The 17,665-nt window shown below is 41.5% G+C and overlaps 1 protein-coding gene across 1 annotated transcript in view; it reads left to right on the top strand.

The window, feature by feature from the left end:
• Window positions 1-17,665, top strand: part of meis1b (Meis homeobox 1 b) — a 201,667-nt gene that overhangs the window by 35,928 nt on the left and 148,074 nt on the right. The window contains exon 6 of the mRNA XM_077494845.1: window positions 6,762-6,853. The gene's annotated coding sequence lies outside the window, so the exon portion shown is untranslated. The remainder of the gene's footprint in view (window positions 1-6,761; window positions 6,854-17,665) is intronic.

Below are 17,665 nucleotides of genomic sequence, written 5' to 3'. Positions count from 1 at the left end.
TTCACACTTATGCACAATCCAGACGAGCATAATGAGAACATGCAAACTCCCACATGGGAAGGCCGGAGCAAAGACTCAAATCCTGAACCTCACAACTGTGAGGCAGATCGTTTAACCACTAGATCAGCAACGCGCCATCCTGACAAAAATAAATTCCGTCAAGTCCAAGGCAAGCCTTGTTGACTCTCTGCTGACAAGTCCTTACACGTCAAGATCCCACTACTGTGTGGAGATTAAAAACACCTGTTGGTAAACAAAACAAGCATCCCGCAGAGGCCGCCACTAATCACACGCGCATCCTCCCGTGTCACGAGGAAACCCGATATCCCCCTGCCGAATCCTCGCTGATTAACTCCCGACTGTTTAACATTCACCGCGGCCGCCACGACCACAACGAGAAGCGCGTGCGTAAAAAGCAGGCAGTCCCAGGCGTGGGCGCAATTAGCTCTTAAATAAAGTGCCTGCTCCGCCGTGCTTTAGCAACATTTTAATTAGACAAACCCACTTGAAGTGCAGCCTCCCTTGTCTTTCTCTCTCTCTTTTTTTTGTCAAATAAACAGGCCTGTTTGCCTAGAAAGAGATCCCTGGGGGAGGCACTCAGTGGTGAGGCTGCTCAGTGCAGGAAATGGAGAGTTTACCCGAGGAGATAATGGCTGTTTGTTTCTTTTGAAGGAGATCCAACGCTTCCTTAAGCCACTCAACTGCTCCATTGCCTTCCATCATGGCGAGAGAGGCCATTCAAACTCTTTAAGTACAGTGCAGTGAAACCCCCCTTATCGTCACCCAAGATAGCTGAAAAGCTGCGCTATAGAGAAACCATAAAAAAAAAAAAACGTTTTCAAAAAACATTGTAGTCTACCACTCCCATATGCTTTAAACACAAACTTATTAAAACATTATTTTTAAAGTATTCCTTAGCAGCTTTTTTTTTCTAAAACTTATTTTACAAATAGCAGTTGTTCACCTAGTTTAACAGTTTGTTTAGAATTACATTCTTTATTGTAACTGCTTGTAGCGCCAGTAAAGATTTTTTTTATGCCAGTGACAGACATTGGACCTGAATAATTCCAATGAGATAAACGGTTTTGAAATAATACTAATTTTGCCTCTTACATTGTAAAAATCCAGCTTCAAATTTCTTTTCTTATCAGTCTCATGCTGCCCTTGATTCATTTGTTATCATTCGTTCAAAGGGGTGTATAATTAATATTAATTACTAGTTGTTGTTTTTTTTTTTATAATATTATATATATATATATATATATATATATATATATATATATATATATATATATATATATATATATATATATTTTTTTTTTTTAAGCAGAGCTTTCTACATCAGTGTGCGAGTACTTTCGCCACCTCTGGCCAAATTCTCCCAACCTAGATGCTCTTATGTCTCCTAGTCTCCATTGCAGCAAGTTCTTTTTTTTTTGGCCTCTGGGGGGCAGTGTAACCCCAGTGGTGAACTATTGGTCAGCAGTCTCTCCATTTGGACCTTGTTGATTGGCCATTTAGAGATTGAGTTCAAAGCTACTTTGGCCTCCTTATATTACATCCCTATAGTTATACTTCATTTAGTTCATTTCAAACCTTCTTGTATTTAGTTTTGATTTATTGAGCCCCCCGCCAACAAACAAAACAAATGGCTTTCACTAAGTCTACTATACTGTACGTGTACGTCCTTTTACCGTTTCTGTCTTTGACCGTCATCCCATGTGAAAGTTTAAGCCCCGCAACCAATCCACTGCTTTTTTCTTTTCTTTTTTTTCTTTTTTTTAATTCAAAAAGTGCTCGTTTAGTTGCTTCTGCGACCCGGAAACTTTCCACTTGCTTTCTTGTTGTCAATGTCTAAAGATAAACTCCTTTGACAGAGCGCAATCTCTCATCTCCTCGCCGCTTCTTCTTAGACACGCCAATCAAGACGTATTCACGGTGAAGGGCCAATGACTTATTTTCTTAGATTCTTAGATTAGCTTGGAAAAAGTTTATAGACCTTAAAAGGCTTTGTTTCTCAACAGCCTTTGTGTCATTTCCGCGATGGGAATTAAGGCAAAGTTGGGAGTGGACCTTCCCAGATATATGATTTCTGGCCTTCTAAAGTGTAACAGGATATTCACAAGTGTGTGATTTTCCACTTAATCGTTTTTGACTGATTTTCAGCTTTATTTCGATGCTTGCAAGCTGACAGGAAAATGGGGAAAGGACTTTTTGGTAACTTTAGTATTTAAGGTTCCTGGAACTTTTGTCTCTGTGCGACAAGTTGTCATCCAGTTATATATGTTCAATGTGGCAAACCCCGCCCAAAATATTCTTGAACCTCTGAAAAGCACTCAAGTAGGCTTCTTTTGGTGCAGATAAATTACCAAAGGGCTAAATTTGACTGTTATCAGTCCCAATTTCAGGAATTTTGTGGTTCTTGTACAGTAGTTCCTATTTTGTTTCATACTTATAATACGGCAGGTTGTCATCCCATTTTATGATTTCTTTTAACAGAAAAAGACACGTTTTTGATATGCTCAACTAAATATACTATAATGTCTGTGTAATAAAAATGCAGCAAGTGTTCTCAGTATCCAATCAGTTTGTGAATGTTCAATGTGGCAAACCCTACCCTAACAAAGGTTCCTGGACCTCTCCAAAGTACGACCTTCCCAGCAGCACCTTCATTTGGCTCTTACCCTGGAACTAAAATTAGAAACATTAACGTGGCAGGGTAAGTCCGAGATGCGCAATTAGAATGCAGAGCTGAGGGCCTTTTTGTACTTGTAGTGCCTGGGAACTGTGTTGACCTCTCACTCTCACAAATAAGTTATTTTTGGCTTCAATAACTTCATCTAGACCTAAATTTAAACAATAGTTCCTGAAGCTTGCACCTAATGCTCCCTCAAGAGTTCATAGTTCCAGGGTAATGTCCCGGCAAGCAAAAATGCAGTTTTAGCGAGACTACTCAGTATAGCCCATTTTGAGATGGACCAAGAACAACAACCTTCTCTTATGGAGGCAGGATACAAAACATCACCTCGGTGTGACGGATATTGTTTTCCGATATATAGCTGAGAGAGAAAGAGAGAGAGAGAAGATACTCGGTCAGTCCAAACAGAGCCGTAAAGTGCCGCATGGTTAAGCCTGATGAATTAATAACAGGGAGGCAGATGGGTCCCAGGGGCATACTGGGAGCGCGGCAGCATGGCCGACAGAGTGCACCACAGAGTGCACCGTACACACGCACACACACACGTATAAGTAAAAAGTGAGGCATTTGCATAAAGTGAATCACAGGACAAAGAGAAACATCTCCTCACTAAGCGCAAACACTTCAGTTTTCTAACTCATGACCTCATTAGTTTTCTTTGCTAATGTACAAATGTGGCTGAGTTGAGTCATTAACACACCTAATGAAGACTGGCCCAGCTCAAAATCAGCACCGAAAGCGTATCAGCATTTTGCCCCGGACGCTCAATCGCGCCACCGTTATTTTTTTTTCTTTTAACAACGAGTAATCGTATAGCGGGGCTTCTCGGGTTTAACGATCCTTCGGCCCTCTTGCTCAATTAGCCTACGATTTATTGTCGGGACGGATGCTTTTTTATCATTTAAATTGCAATGCAGGGATGCAATTAGGTGGTTGTTTTTTTTCTCATTAGCTGACCCGGTAATATCGTACTGGCCCGTCCCAGGATACTTGCTGAAATCACAGCTCTGGCAGTCACTGGAAGATGTTAACTTTTTTTTTTTTTTATACTTGGGAATCTCAAAATTCCATCCGTCCATCCATCCATCCATCCATCCATCCATCCATCCATCCATCCATCCATCCATCCATCCATCCATCCATCCATCCATCCATCCATCCATCCATCCATCACTCCCTCCCTGAACCGCTCATCACCATTCAGATCTCGGACACACATGTACAGGGAGATTATGCAAACTCCACATAGTAATGTCAGAGCCTGGATTCAAACCCACAACCTCAGAACTGTGAGGCAGAGGTGCTAACCCGTCATACAATGTGCTGCCACACAAAAATCCAATTTCCTAATTTAATCAAATTTTCAGCGGCACGGTGTGTGAGTGGTTAGCACGTCCGCCTCCCAGTACTGAGTACGCAAGATCGAGTCCAGGCTCGGCCTTCCTGGGTGGAGTTTGCATGTTCTCCCCGTGCCCGCTTGGGTCTTCTCCAAATACTCCGGCCTCCTCCCACATTCCAAAGACATGCATGGCAGGTTGATTGGGCGCGCCGAATTGTCCCTAGGTGTGCGTGTGAGCGTGAGTGGTTGTTCATCTCTGTGTGCCCTGTGATTGGCTGGCAACCAGTTCAGGGTGTACCCCGCCTACTGCCCAAAGCCAGCTGGGATAGGCTGCAGCACCCCCGCGACCCTAGTGAGAAAAAGCGGTTAAGAAAATGGATGGATGGATAATCAAATTTTTGCCCTTCAGTTATAGAAAGCAAATGTTAATGCCAAACAAGTTTTGAAACATTTTTCCCCAGCATCAATTTCCACAGAAATAACGTCTTTTTTTTTTTTTTTTTTCATATGAAAAGAAGTAAAGAAGTGTTGTACTGAACTCTCACAAGCTCTGAATGTGCCGTCGGTCTAGAGTAGCCCTTCTCAAATAGGGGTGTGGTGCAATGCTGTGGTGGGCTGTGTGCTCCAGGAAACATGTTTTTTTTCATTGTTTAAGTTTTTTTTTGTTTTTGCCATACTAGAATAATGTGTAGTTTCACATCCACTACAGTAGGTGTCAGTGGTGCTCTTATTGTCAGAGAGAGTGTTAGCTCCTCTGCAGAGATGTACTAACAACAATTTTATAGACAAATGATACAATTTATAGTCATGGCAGAGTTGGGCGCGGGAAATATTTTCTTCTTCCTGGGGGGCGGGTGAGGGTCTTAATAAAAATAAGTGAGAAGCACTGACATAGAGGCCTCTCTTCCTGTTTGTTTTCTTCGTCTTCACATGATTGTATTTGTTGATAATGTAGCATCGCTCTTGTGTGATTGCAAATGTGATGACAAGCCAGAATGAGACGGCGGCGTCATTTACCATGGGCAGAAGGGTCAAGGTTACCATGCAATCTTCTCCCTGGTGCAGAGCAGCAGCATGGTGAGAACATTATTACAATATGTGTCACAATATATAGAACATGCAATAGTATATATGACTTTTTATTGTTGTGGCTGGACATCACTTACTAGCTTTAATACAGTGATTCTATTTTGTTAGTTTGAGACTCTCATGGAGCTTCATATATATAGAGCTGCTTTTCAGGAAAAAAAACAAAAACAAATTGTAGCTTTACTTCAACAAATTAAAGGTGAAGAAAGTCAAAGTGGCCCTCGCATCCTTTGATTTCTCTGTATGCCCTTGGAGGAAAGATTTTGCACACCCTACAATATATGTGCACGGACTCCAACCGCCTCCTGCCTTCTTGCTCTCCCCTCACCGTGAAGCGGTGCGTCGTCGTCAAACGGATCCTGTCGGAAACAAAACAAAATATCCATATTTCATCGGGCGGTGGCGAGGACCGTTTAGAAATGTCACATCGACTCGCGCGCTAAAAGGTCTCTGCGCCATCGTCGTCGTCTCAATCGGCCCGAGCTGAATAATTGAGAACGTTCTCTCAGTCTGTCCGTCATGAAGTCGTCTTTGGTGTAGATTTCACATAGCGGCGAAGCCCCGTCGTGTTCCAACTTCTGCGAGGCCGCCTTTCCAAAACGTGCGGAAGGCCTTGTATCAATAAGGACTGAAGAGAAGCCAAACACACCGCAGATGGCTGCCCACACCTGTACATACGCACACACAATCCCTTGAACCTGAGGCTGTACCCTGCGCCTGTCAGGCCGATGGCACTCACGCGTGTTTGCCTTTTTGTGCGCGTATGCCAAATATGGAGTGCAGGAAAAAGGCAAAGAAGAAGATGAGGTTAGATGGTTGGAGGGGCTGTTTCTTTATTCATTACCCAGCGGCCAAGGGGGTTTTCACGGGGGACCTGGCAACAACTGCTTCTCCAGGGCCCGTCAGTGGTGTCGCTCGGTGGACCTCCATGTTACAAGCTTGAAGCCTGAAAGTGCAAAAGTGCTGTTTTATTGACAGTCATCAACATCACCAGTAAATAATTAGCCAGGAGCTCTTACAGTTTACGATGTTGCGCAAAATATTTTGTTTTTTCCTGAGAGAGAAGTTTTCTTTGAAATACCCCTGGAAATGGCCAAAAGCACCCTAACATGTCCGCTTCAAGGCAAAAGTTCACGTGTCTTTTCGGGCATGGCTTCTTGAGACTTTTTCATGATAATCGACAAACCTAACAAATTTGTTCAATTTATGGGGACGACAGGGTTTTCATGTCTTTGATCCCGAGCAAAAATGTTCTTCACCGTGTCCTCACCAGAATCGTTTCCCGCCCCCTCCCTTAGAAAAGAGACCATCGATTACGGCGACATCACACATCTCTCTCCTGACCCATTCCGCCTTGCTCAAACCGTCTGCGCCCCAAACTGATCAATGGCAATGCCGGGGGATCAATTCTGCAGGCTTTGGGGGTGTCAGATGTGATAGGACACGAATGAGGGGGCGCTGGCTGATGCTTCAAAGCTTGCTGCTCATCAGACAAACAATTCAAATTCAACAGTGCCATTGATACAAGAGATGAGAGGCGCTTGTTCTGTGTGTTTTGTTTGCTTTTCAATTGTTGTTGAGCCATGTGGTGCATGAGGAAATGTGATTTTGACATTCCTTATCCTTCACCTGTAGCAGAGGTCACTAACTGGGGGTCGGGAGCCAGACCTAGAAGCTCTACCATACGAACCCAGACCGAAAGCCAAGAAAGGAAGATTCAAAATCTGGTAAGGTTCTTTTATTTAAAATAGTGTAGCTACTGCAGGCATTAGTTTTAGTTGGAGGCAAAACATGCAGACAATTACATGCGAGTTAAGCCATCCCACGTGGTTTTGAGCAATCATGGCCTCTCCAAATCTGAACTAAGAAGAATCCTGGCTGCAGCTACAACTCAGTTCTGTCACTGAGCTGGTTTAATTTACATTCAACAGGATTTATAGCTCTTTTCATTCAATTTTAATGATGGCTACCTTGTGCTAATTGTACTTACTTTCATTTTGTTAATTTACAATTTTTAGCTTGTCTTGACATTTGTATAATAGTTGAGAATACTAAAAAAGGAACTTTAAACCTCGGCTGTAGAATAAAAGTTTTATGATGGAGCAAATGATTTCCATTGTTCAACTTTGGAGCTCCCACTCAGTAAAATGTATGCACTTGCATTTCTCCAGGTAAAAATGGCTTCTTTTAAAAGAAAACATCAACTATTTGTTTTTTTAGCCCATAAAAAGAAAGGGAAAAGTAAGCACAATGCATTCTGCCTCTTTTAAGACAAAACAGAAAGAAAAGTCACATAAAGAAATGGTATCTGGGAAAATAGCAACACTTTAAAAAAAAAAAAAGGAGAGAATGTGGGGAAAAAAAAACACACAAAAGCATGAAAATTTAATTGAAAAATAAAAAGGATGCCGTCCCATGAAAAACATCCTAAATGGGTCTTGTGTGTGGCGGGAAGCGGCACGATGTACCTGAGGCACTGCAAAGTGTTAACACGGAAAACACATCAGAGGAGGAAGCGGACGGGGCCCGACGGCCTGCTGGGGGTTGGTGGGGTGGCGGGTGTGCTGCGCATATATGGAAACGTGCATGATACGTCCCACTTTGCAATTTATCTGCATGATGGGTTGCATGTGCTTGACAGGTGGCCCACACTACTTCTGTTTGTAAGCTAGTTCATTGTTAAATCCAGGGTAATTAGAAGATTTTTTTTAAAATACAGTGACAAATGTAAAAAAAAAAAGAAATCATGTGTTGTCACGTCAGTCTTACACCAACCAACAAACTCAATCAACCCCACACATTCACCACTAAAAAAAAAAAGTTAAATACTCCAACTAACCAACCAGCAGATCATCAACCCATCAACTAACCAACTAATGCAGCAACAAACTAATTCACGTCAAACAGGTGACATTTCCTGTTAATTCAAACGGTCTCTTAAGTAAAGTAAATATTGAAGTACTCAACATTTTCTCTCTCTGCTTGAGCAAACTTAGTTAATCAAAGTCCTTTAGGACTCGTTGAAAAGTCCAAGTGGAGGAATAATGCGCCCGTGGCAATGTTTGAACATAAAGATGCATTTATAGAGGCGTGGGTTTTTTTCTGTGCTTTTGCCAGCTTCTCTTCTTCTTCTTCACACATTTTATTTATTTTATTTGAAAGCACGTTTGTTTTGCGTGGCCATTCGGGATGTAAACGTTCCTCTCGACCGCACTGTGCTTTGATTGATGCCGCAAAAAATACAAGGAATTTTCAAGTTAAATATCTCTTAGGACGTTTAGTGCGTTTGTCTTTCTCAGAGTATTCCCATCAATTTGGAAGTTTGAAGGAGGCCCCAAATCTAGCGTTCCTTGTCAAGGAAATACTTTCTATCGAACTAAAACTAATTAATTAACCAACCAACCAACCAACCAACCACATCAAGACTCTACCTATCTAAGTTACTAAACAGTTAAAAAACTCAGAACCAACAAACCCAACCTACCCATGAACCACTCCAACCAACCAAACACACCAACAAAGTCATGAACAAACCCACCAGCCAATAACTTTAATCAACAACCAGCATTTTGTTTGTATTTTGTGCAAACACCCCAGTGAACATTTAGTTCTTGTGTTTGTATTTATACCTCAGTGTTAACATCCATATCAATACTCAGTTCATCTGTTTTGTTTTTTTGTTTTTTTTGTTTCCCATAAACACGTTTACGGCTTCCTAATGTGTTATCATGCACCATTATTATTTGGACATATACTGAAGATTACGATATCTATATATAAATAACGGCCTTGTAGCTCAAAGAGATGTTTTTTAATCCCAATCATCCATCGCACGAGTGCCGTTTCTAGGAGTTCACATCTATTCCGGCGTGGCACATTTAATTGCCTGAAACATTTCAAGCTGCCGGCGTTAAGACGAGAGCTCTCAGGTGGCTTCTCAAGAGGAAGGCTGATGAGAGGCTATATTAAGGCTGTTAAACAGCAGAAAGGGGGGCTCGTGGTGGTGGTGGCGGGGGGTTCTCGCGGCGGCCCCGAAGAGACAAGAGCCTTTATTGGAAATGTAATTTTTGTTTATCCGCAATCACCTGCCGGCTCGTTTGTTTTTACGGACGCGGCGCTTATAGCAAAGAGCGGCCGGATCCTCCCAAGGATTGCTCTGTGGAGAGGCTGCGCTTTATTACAAATAGGAAGGCTTTCATTGCAGATTGGATGGGCGGAGCTTCGCTGCTCTGCTACTGAGTTTGCTGGAGCAAAGAATTCTGCCTTTAATAATTTAAGTTCTAGCATTGTTATTACCATTTCCTCATTGGCATCTCACTGATGCCCTTTTAGAAAGCATTTGAAACAAGCAAAAGAAAATGCTAAAAAGCGTTACAACTCATGCCCACACAAAGCTTCTCGCCAATTAAATCAGTTTTACACAAATATTTGCTAAAAGAAGGGCTCTCAAAAAGGGTCTTGCCCCCTATTGAGGTCACGTGATCCTGTTTATCCGCCGGAATGATGTCACGGTGTGCTTGCGAATACAAGTTAGCCCTGTAGTCGTAGCTAATCACTTTATCATCAGAGAGCATTTCTCTAATAAGGTCACCACCCGCCTAACCTCCACTCTGTTAATGATCAGGTCGGGTCATCGCTATTAGTTTGTCCACTGGCACCCCCATTGGGAGGCACCATTATCACTGTTCTGTAGGGGAAGGGGGAGTTGGACTTTCGAGGAGGTAATTTGATTGGTGCAGAATTAGGGACTCCTCTGGTGAAGTATTACGGGCCTGTTCCTGGCGGGTCATTGCGGCTTCCTCCATATTTCTGGGCTTGATTAAAAATTGATCGGCGGCGGAGGCAATGTGAATATATTATTGCGCCCATTATTCACCCCTGACACATAATTGGATGGTACACACGGCTCTATTTGCTTGGTCGCCATCACTTTGTGTGTGTGAATAAGTGAAATGGGGGCCGACTGGATCCATTTGGGGCGGCTTAGGCCAAGCCCCTCAATGTGTGAGTATATACTGTATATATATGAAAGTGGAGACATGACATATGAACATATAATCACTTTGCTGCTAATCATTCATGACCTATCCCCGTAAAAGTTAGAAATAAAGCCTTGAAATACACTGTTGGATAAAACCAACATGGATTTGGGAATTTTACTTATCTCAGACTATATTTTGTCCTAAAAAGCAGCACAAGTGTGGAAAATTCCCATAATAGTGGACGGCTTGCGTAGCCAGCGGGCATAGATAGATATATTCTTAATAAAAAAAAAAAAAAAATGCGGGAGATAATGCTATTTGCTATTCACTCGAGACTTAGTGTGGTGCCATTGTCACACCATTTTAGCATATTAAAACAGCGTGACGGAAGAGAGGGCTTGCACAACATGCTCTGGAAATACACCAGGGACACTTTCTCATTCTCATCTTTAGTTTGCAAAACGCTCTGTTGCAAGCTAACAACATGCGCTACACAACACTTGATTCAGTGCTCAAAACTTGTACGATAAGATCAAATAAAATGAGGTAAAGGCTGCATTTTATAAGCATTAACATATTGTTTTTTTCAGATGCAATACAAATGTTCACAGCAAGGAAGTTTATAAAACATGGCCCAAAGCGGTGCTGGAAATTGATACAACAGGTTAAAGCCTGAAAATGATGCTAGCAAATCGGCGCTAGCAAACAATGTGAATTTGATGCTACAGGGTAACACTACATGGTAAAGCTGCCTGGTAACGCTACAGGGTGACACTATATGCTAACGCTGCATGCAAACACTGCAAGGTAATGCTCTAAGATAACACTACAAGGTAGCTCTACAAGGTAAAGCTTAAAGGTAAAGATTAATGCTACATTGTACAAGTGATGCTACAGAGTGATGCTGCAATAATAAAAAAAATTTACCAACTAACCAGCCAACAACAAGTTTACCATCTAAATAACCAGCTAAATTATATAACCAAAACGCTGACAAACCAACCAGCCAACTGCCTAAAACAAAACAAAAAACACAGGAACCAAACTAACCAACTAACTAATCACCCAATCAACCAACCAGCTCACAAGATCATAACCAACCAAGTAATGCTACAAGATCAATCTACAGGTTAACGCTACAGGATAACACAACAGAATGTTGCTATGAAATGACGCTACAATCAGACCAACATTTGCATCTTGTAATGTGTTTTTGTTTATGTTAGATAAATCTTGTTCATACTCTTTTATTGTATGCTATAACTATATAGAGTACTCGTCCCTGTGGGAGTGGTGGAGAGGAGCACCCGCCCCTCACTCACTCACAAAGACGTTTTTCCTCCCGAGTGGCAATTACTGGTGGAGATTAATAACGACATTAAGGCGGTAATGATGCTGCAACGGATGAAATATTTATTAAAAATCCCTCTGCTAGCAATTAGCGCAGCATGTAATGGTTGTGCACAAGGAATGGACGCTATTGTGCCGGTCACCTTCATCACCCCCCAATTTAAACCTACCATTTCTGAACAGCATTGCTCCAAACAGCCTGTCCTCGCCTTGACAACAGCAACTGTGGGAGTTGTCCACAGTGGTGTACAATCTTAATTACACATACGCCGCCTTAAGGAAATAAGCAGGTGATAAGTTTGTCAGGCATGCAGACTTGAGGAGTTGATGGACTCATGAGGACCAGTCCAAATAAAACATAGTCAATAAAACGTTCCAAGTTTCCCCAGAGTTGTCCAGGGAACACAATTTTTTTATTGGATGATTGACTCGCATTTTGGGGATTTTCTTACTTCTAGTGCCTGGAGGGACACTGCCAAGTTTTCCACTTTCTCCCACACAACTTTTCGAGAAAACCATCATAAGGTGTGTCCCTGCTGCCTGACAGCTTCCATTTCCACGGGGGAGGCTGCGCAGGGGCATAGTGGCCACCCTGATCCCCAGTTGGGCTTTCATAAGGATTTACCAGCCAACCAACAAGCCAATCAGGCGCCCCCAATCTCGCCTTCTTTGTCAAGGACCTACTAGTAAATAATTAATTAGTCAACGGAACGAGCTACCTGCCAACCAAACCAACCAACTAAGCTCTCTCAAAACGTCTTTGTCATCAAGGACTTAACAACCAACCTAGGAAGGAATATAAGTCAAGTCAAGTCAAGAGAAACACAACAAAACAAACATAGTCAACTGATTGACGGACTAACCCACCTACTAACAGACCGACTTATTAGCTAACCCACCAATACACTCACTAACAAACCAATAGAACTGAATAACCATCAATAACAAACAAAGGATTTCACTGACTGACCGACCAACAAACCAAACAACCAACTGACGAAACAAACTAACCCAGACTAGCTTCTCTCATCAAGGACTTGCTAGGGAACCAACCATCCAACCAACCAACCAACCAACCAAATGCTCCGACATCAGTACATCTTTTTGCTGTTAGCTCAGTCCAGCTTAAATTTCATCACCATTTTCTCCAATTACAATTTTTAACACATACATGATGAAGTATTCAGAAGACCTGTGATGAGGAGCACTAGTGTTTCTTTAAAAAAAAGTGACCTTGCGTACTTCATGCCTGGGATGCATAATACGTTTCCAACCAGGTTCGCATATCCCGAGGATTGTTTTGACACATTGCCATTCGTATGTCCTTGTTTGTGTTCACACCTCCCAATTTTCCAGTGGTCACCTCAGATGGATGACATGAAGTGTGGGCGAGGGGCACAGGGACCATGTTGTTGTGAGAAAGGTCAGGGGTCTGACTATCCGATGGGTCCGTTTATTGGCGGTGACGTGCGACCTCCAGGAGCTCATCAACGACATCATTCAGGCGTGAGGCGACGAAGCAAGAACCAAACCGTACGTGCGTGCGTGTGTGTTTGTGTGTGTTTCTAATGCAATAGCAGCTCCTCTCACAAAGCTGACAAAGGGAGACGGATCAATTTGCAATATTGTCCACGGCAACAAAGGGAGGACATGAAAGCGAGCGCATTAAGCGACGCCATTGTATGAACTCTGCAATCAATAAACATCAGGGCCTTAAGGAACTGTGTGTGTGTGTGTGTTTTTAAGTGAACAATAGACAAGATTGTTTAAGTTTGTGACAAACTTTCTTGCTCCCCCGCTATTGTTAATTAGATAGATATCTTTAGCCCCACCGATCGACTGGATAAGCCCTTAATTAATCTTTTCATCTAATTAACTGTCTTGCCGTTAATAACGTCAGACACATAGTTTTTGTACCTTTGCCTGTCAGAGCAGATGTAGTGAAAGCCTTTCCACATCGGACGCACTTCACAAAACGGAATGGAACTGGCGCTGGTCCTCAAAGGTTTTGGTCCTGCGGGGCCACCCATGATGGAAAGTTGGTGTGGAAAATAATGTTGATGAAGAAGGCTTAATTAGGAGAGATTATTTGGTTAGTTGGTTAGTTGGTAAGTTGGTCAGTAGGATGTCAACAAGGAAGGCTAGACCGGCATTGGTTGGTTGGTTGGTTGGTTAATTAATTAGTTTTAGTACGGTAGAAAGCATTTCCTTGACAAGGAGGAACGCTAGATTTGGGGAGGTTAGTTGGTGGGTTAGGTTTTTGGTGAATTGGTTAGTCTGTCAATGAGTCAATTGTTTAAATCATTTTTAAAAATGTGATTTAATATGTTAGTTGGTTTGTTACTTACTTTAGTACCTTAGTTTGTTTGTTACTTACTTTTCCCCGTACATGAGTCAGTCACTTAGTTGGTTTGATGTTAAGTTAGTTGATTAGTTGGTCGGTTAGTTTGTCATCAACTAGTCATTTGTATAGTCAAATCTTCATTTTTTTTTGGGGGGGGGGGGAGGTTGGCTAGTGTGTTGCAATCAAGTTTATTAGTTAGTTGGTTGATTTGTTGGCCAAATATTATATATTATTATTCAACTGATATGTTTCTTTGTTGGTAAGTTCAACAGTTGTTTTGGTTAGTTAGTTAGTTAGTTAGATTAATTATTCAAGTAGCTGCTTAATTATGATACTGGTTTGTTGGTTGGTTGTGTTGGTAAGTCAGCTGGCTTTTCAGTTGGTTGGTTACTTAGTTGTTCATGTGTTGATCAATTTATTAGTAACTCAACAAGGATTGGAGGAGCTTAGCTGGTTGGTTTGTTAGGAGTTTGTCAGTCTTGACAAAGATGGATGTTAGCTTTTTTCACAATGTTAGCAATGTTAACTACAAAACTAGCTTTTTGTATTGCTCCAATGACATGTTCCCTCTTGAATAACTGTCCACCCAACATCTTCTTTTTTTTTTTTTTTTCTTTTAACGATTTTTCCCTGTGTGTGGGCATGGGAAAACAAATATTTTACAGGTGTACCTAATAAAACATCCGGTTAGTGTAAATGGATACCATGGGTAAAATGTCCTTGCACATGCGAAAGAAAGCCATCCTATTGGAAGTTTAGAGGACGCCACATCCTGGAATGGCGCTACAGTATGGGCACTTCTCCTCTCAGTAGGAGGGGAAACTGGCATTATGATGGTATTAATTATAAACTAGGTTACTTAGAATTCCCATTACTCCAATCATTGTGGCAGCTCTACAATACATTTCAACTTCAGCAGATGGAGAAAAGAAAACCCCAAACCACCAGGGTCCCCCAACACTTTTACATGCCACTTTGGGAATTGAAGCATTTGTAGTTCCACCTTAGATTGACTGATAGATGACTTGAAAAAAAGAAATCCAGGGGGGATTTGATACGTTGGATGTATAATTAGATACCGTGAATGCCATGCTGTTTAATATCTGTTTAAATGGAAGTGGTTACTGCTGTAATTTGTAATTTTTTAAATCTATGATATTCTAAGACTCTTTATTGTGATTGGCTCCAAATCATTCAGGAACTCCAAGATTGTATTGCTGAAGAGATGACGATGTGATAATTTTTGTTCGTGGCATTTCAAAAATGCTTTCAAGAGTGGAAAAGCTCTCCCGGCTACTCTCACTTCGCCTGTGCTATGCTGGCACCTCTTTGCGTGCTGCTTTGCACTGTGTCAGATGCGTTATTTTTTAAAGATGCAAAATCAGTCAGCGTTTTTCGGCTCAGGCTTGATAAAGTACACTTTGTACACACAAACATTTAGTAAATCAGGCCCTAAAAGTGTCATTCGGTGACTTTGTGATGAAGTTCTGCCTCCAGCAATCAAAATGTAATCCATGTTTTTACTCTTTATGGGGTCTCATTTGAACTTTGCGGTTTACACTCATTCCTCAACAAGTAGCCTACGCTAACAGGACACCTCGCAGTAGATGGTGGCTGGGTGAGAAGTATCTCTTTTGTATGAGAGGGGACTTCTGCAAGGCTAAGAAAAACTGTAGTACGAAGAGTGTGCTCTTATTCTGATCCTTGTTATTTTGACACTGTTGTTACTAAGACATCTGGGAGCTGTTTTAAATGATGAAAAAAATGCACTAGACACAATCCATTCCTGGTGGGATGAATAAAAAGAACAAGAATAAAATGCTAATAATAATCAAGATACTACCTCCACCTCACATTACTGGCGTAGCTCCTTCGGGTCCATTTAGTTTTGCCGCCCCTGCTGCTCGCGGCTCATGAATAACCAAGGCGATGTGATCGTTCTCTACATTAAAAACTTCTACATTTAGATTTAGATCTCCCGTCCCAACCTCAGGTAAGAGAGCGCTGAAAAATTTAACAGCTTGTAGAACCTTCCTCACCGCTCCTTCCACAAATTAAAAAGTAATTCACGTCTGGGCTACTTTTAAAAAGGTCCGCCGCTGACCGCGGTGAGTCTTGCCCTTTAAGATGAGGTTCTCAAACTAGCAGACTCCACACCTTACTTGGGGGAAAGAAAAACAACCTCCTCATTGCATTAAGGCAATTAGACCATCTTTGCCCTAAATAATAAACTCCCAACCTTGCAGAGTGTGTTCAATATTTCATCTTTTATTCAGATTCGGGGAGTGCTTCTATAGTGAATACAGGTCTCTCTGTAGTGCAGGTGGGTTTCCAGGGAAAGGCTTTTAGGTGGCGGATGGAGGGGCGGGGCGAGTTGAGTAAAAGCCATTGGCTGAATAATGAATCGCTTACCTGTGCAAAAAAGAAAAAAGAAAATCTGGCCAAATGGGGGCGCGAGTTAATAATAAAGATCAGGATATCAAAGTTAAAATGCTGAGCCTTGCAAAGGCAAAAAAAAACCCAAAATGTCACAGTATTAAAATATTCCAATACATATATAAAAAAAGTAATCAACATTTTGCACTGTAATACTGTAATACTTTGTTCCCACAGAAAATAAGAGCATTCAAAATGAGCTAGTTTAAATGTATTTTAACTCAACTCAACTCAACTCAACTTTATTTATAAAGCGCTTTATTGACATTTGCTTTACTTGGATCAGTCCGCCCACCACTAAAAAAAATACACTCAAATGGTATTTACTTGCAATAAATAGGATGAAATAGAAAAGTGAGTTTTTTCACAATTGTTTTTAAGGATTCTCAATATTCACCTAAGTATAAACAGAAATTAATGACTGTAAAACACAACATTTTGTGCATATCCTTTTCTGAACAGATGTTTTTGACGCTACTCCTCATTTTGCTAATGCTACAAATGGGAGACAAAGCTAAAGAAAAAGCAAGCAGTTAATCCTTTGACTTGGTGGGTTGAATTCTCACTAGCATCTCGTATGACGCCATGCTCAACTGAGCCGAATCGTACGATGTCAGGGTTATTAATCCACAAACAAAAAGTAAGTGCCATTGAGAGGTATATTAGGCGTGAAGGTAACATAAACCAGAAAAATCTCTTCATAAGGACAGTGACCCATCTAATAGGTAGGAGGAATGTGTGTATGTATGTCTGCGGGAGGAGTGGGGGGCTGCTTGGCGGTAATTAGCACTGGTGGGTGCCCCCCCGTTAAATTGAATTTAACGACAACACAGCAAGTCTTAGCCGGCGCCAGCTAATCCGGCACTCTGGAGCATTATGCTTAATGGGCTCGAAAAGAAAATGATGGCCGCTCAAAAGCAAAACCAATTAACACGGAGCGGAGAGATGATGTGGAGTGCTGAGCTCTACACATCTCTCCGCCACGTACGCCTGCCGTGATATAATGCCATTTCTGCTCATTTTGAATAATGAAGGAGGCAGAGGAGGCTTGACATCATGTTAATATCATGACCGCCAGACCTTTGAATGAAAGAGTAGTGACAGACAGCACTGGTTTCTTTTATAGGGCAGTGTGTAAACAGAACCTTAACACCTAACCGTTTATTCCGGTTTTCTTACAATTTACTATTTCCGAGCCTCTGCCCACTACTAACCTGCTATTAACCAGTCTCTGTTGTCCTGACTATTTCGTATTAATCAGCACATCCCCTCACAAATAAAATGGAAATAAAAAACTAAAAAAACTCAATAAATGTATTTATTTTATTAATGTATTTTGAAATACTGGAGGAATGTAATGATCAAAATACGGAGACTGAAATATTAAACCTTAACCTACTCACCAAATCTAACCTGGTTTCTGACAT

Source organism: Festucalex cinctus, chromosome 14 (genome assembly GCF_051991245.1).
Source record: "Festucalex cinctus isolate MCC-2025b chromosome 14, RoL_Fcin_1.0, whole genome shotgun sequence".
In the NCBI taxonomy this organism is placed as follows: domain Eukaryota; kingdom Metazoa; phylum Chordata; class Actinopteri; order Syngnathiformes; family Syngnathidae; genus Festucalex; species Festucalex cinctus.
The sequence above is the reverse complement of the archived record's forward strand: the minus strand, read 5'-3'. Positions and strand labels throughout refer to the sequence as shown.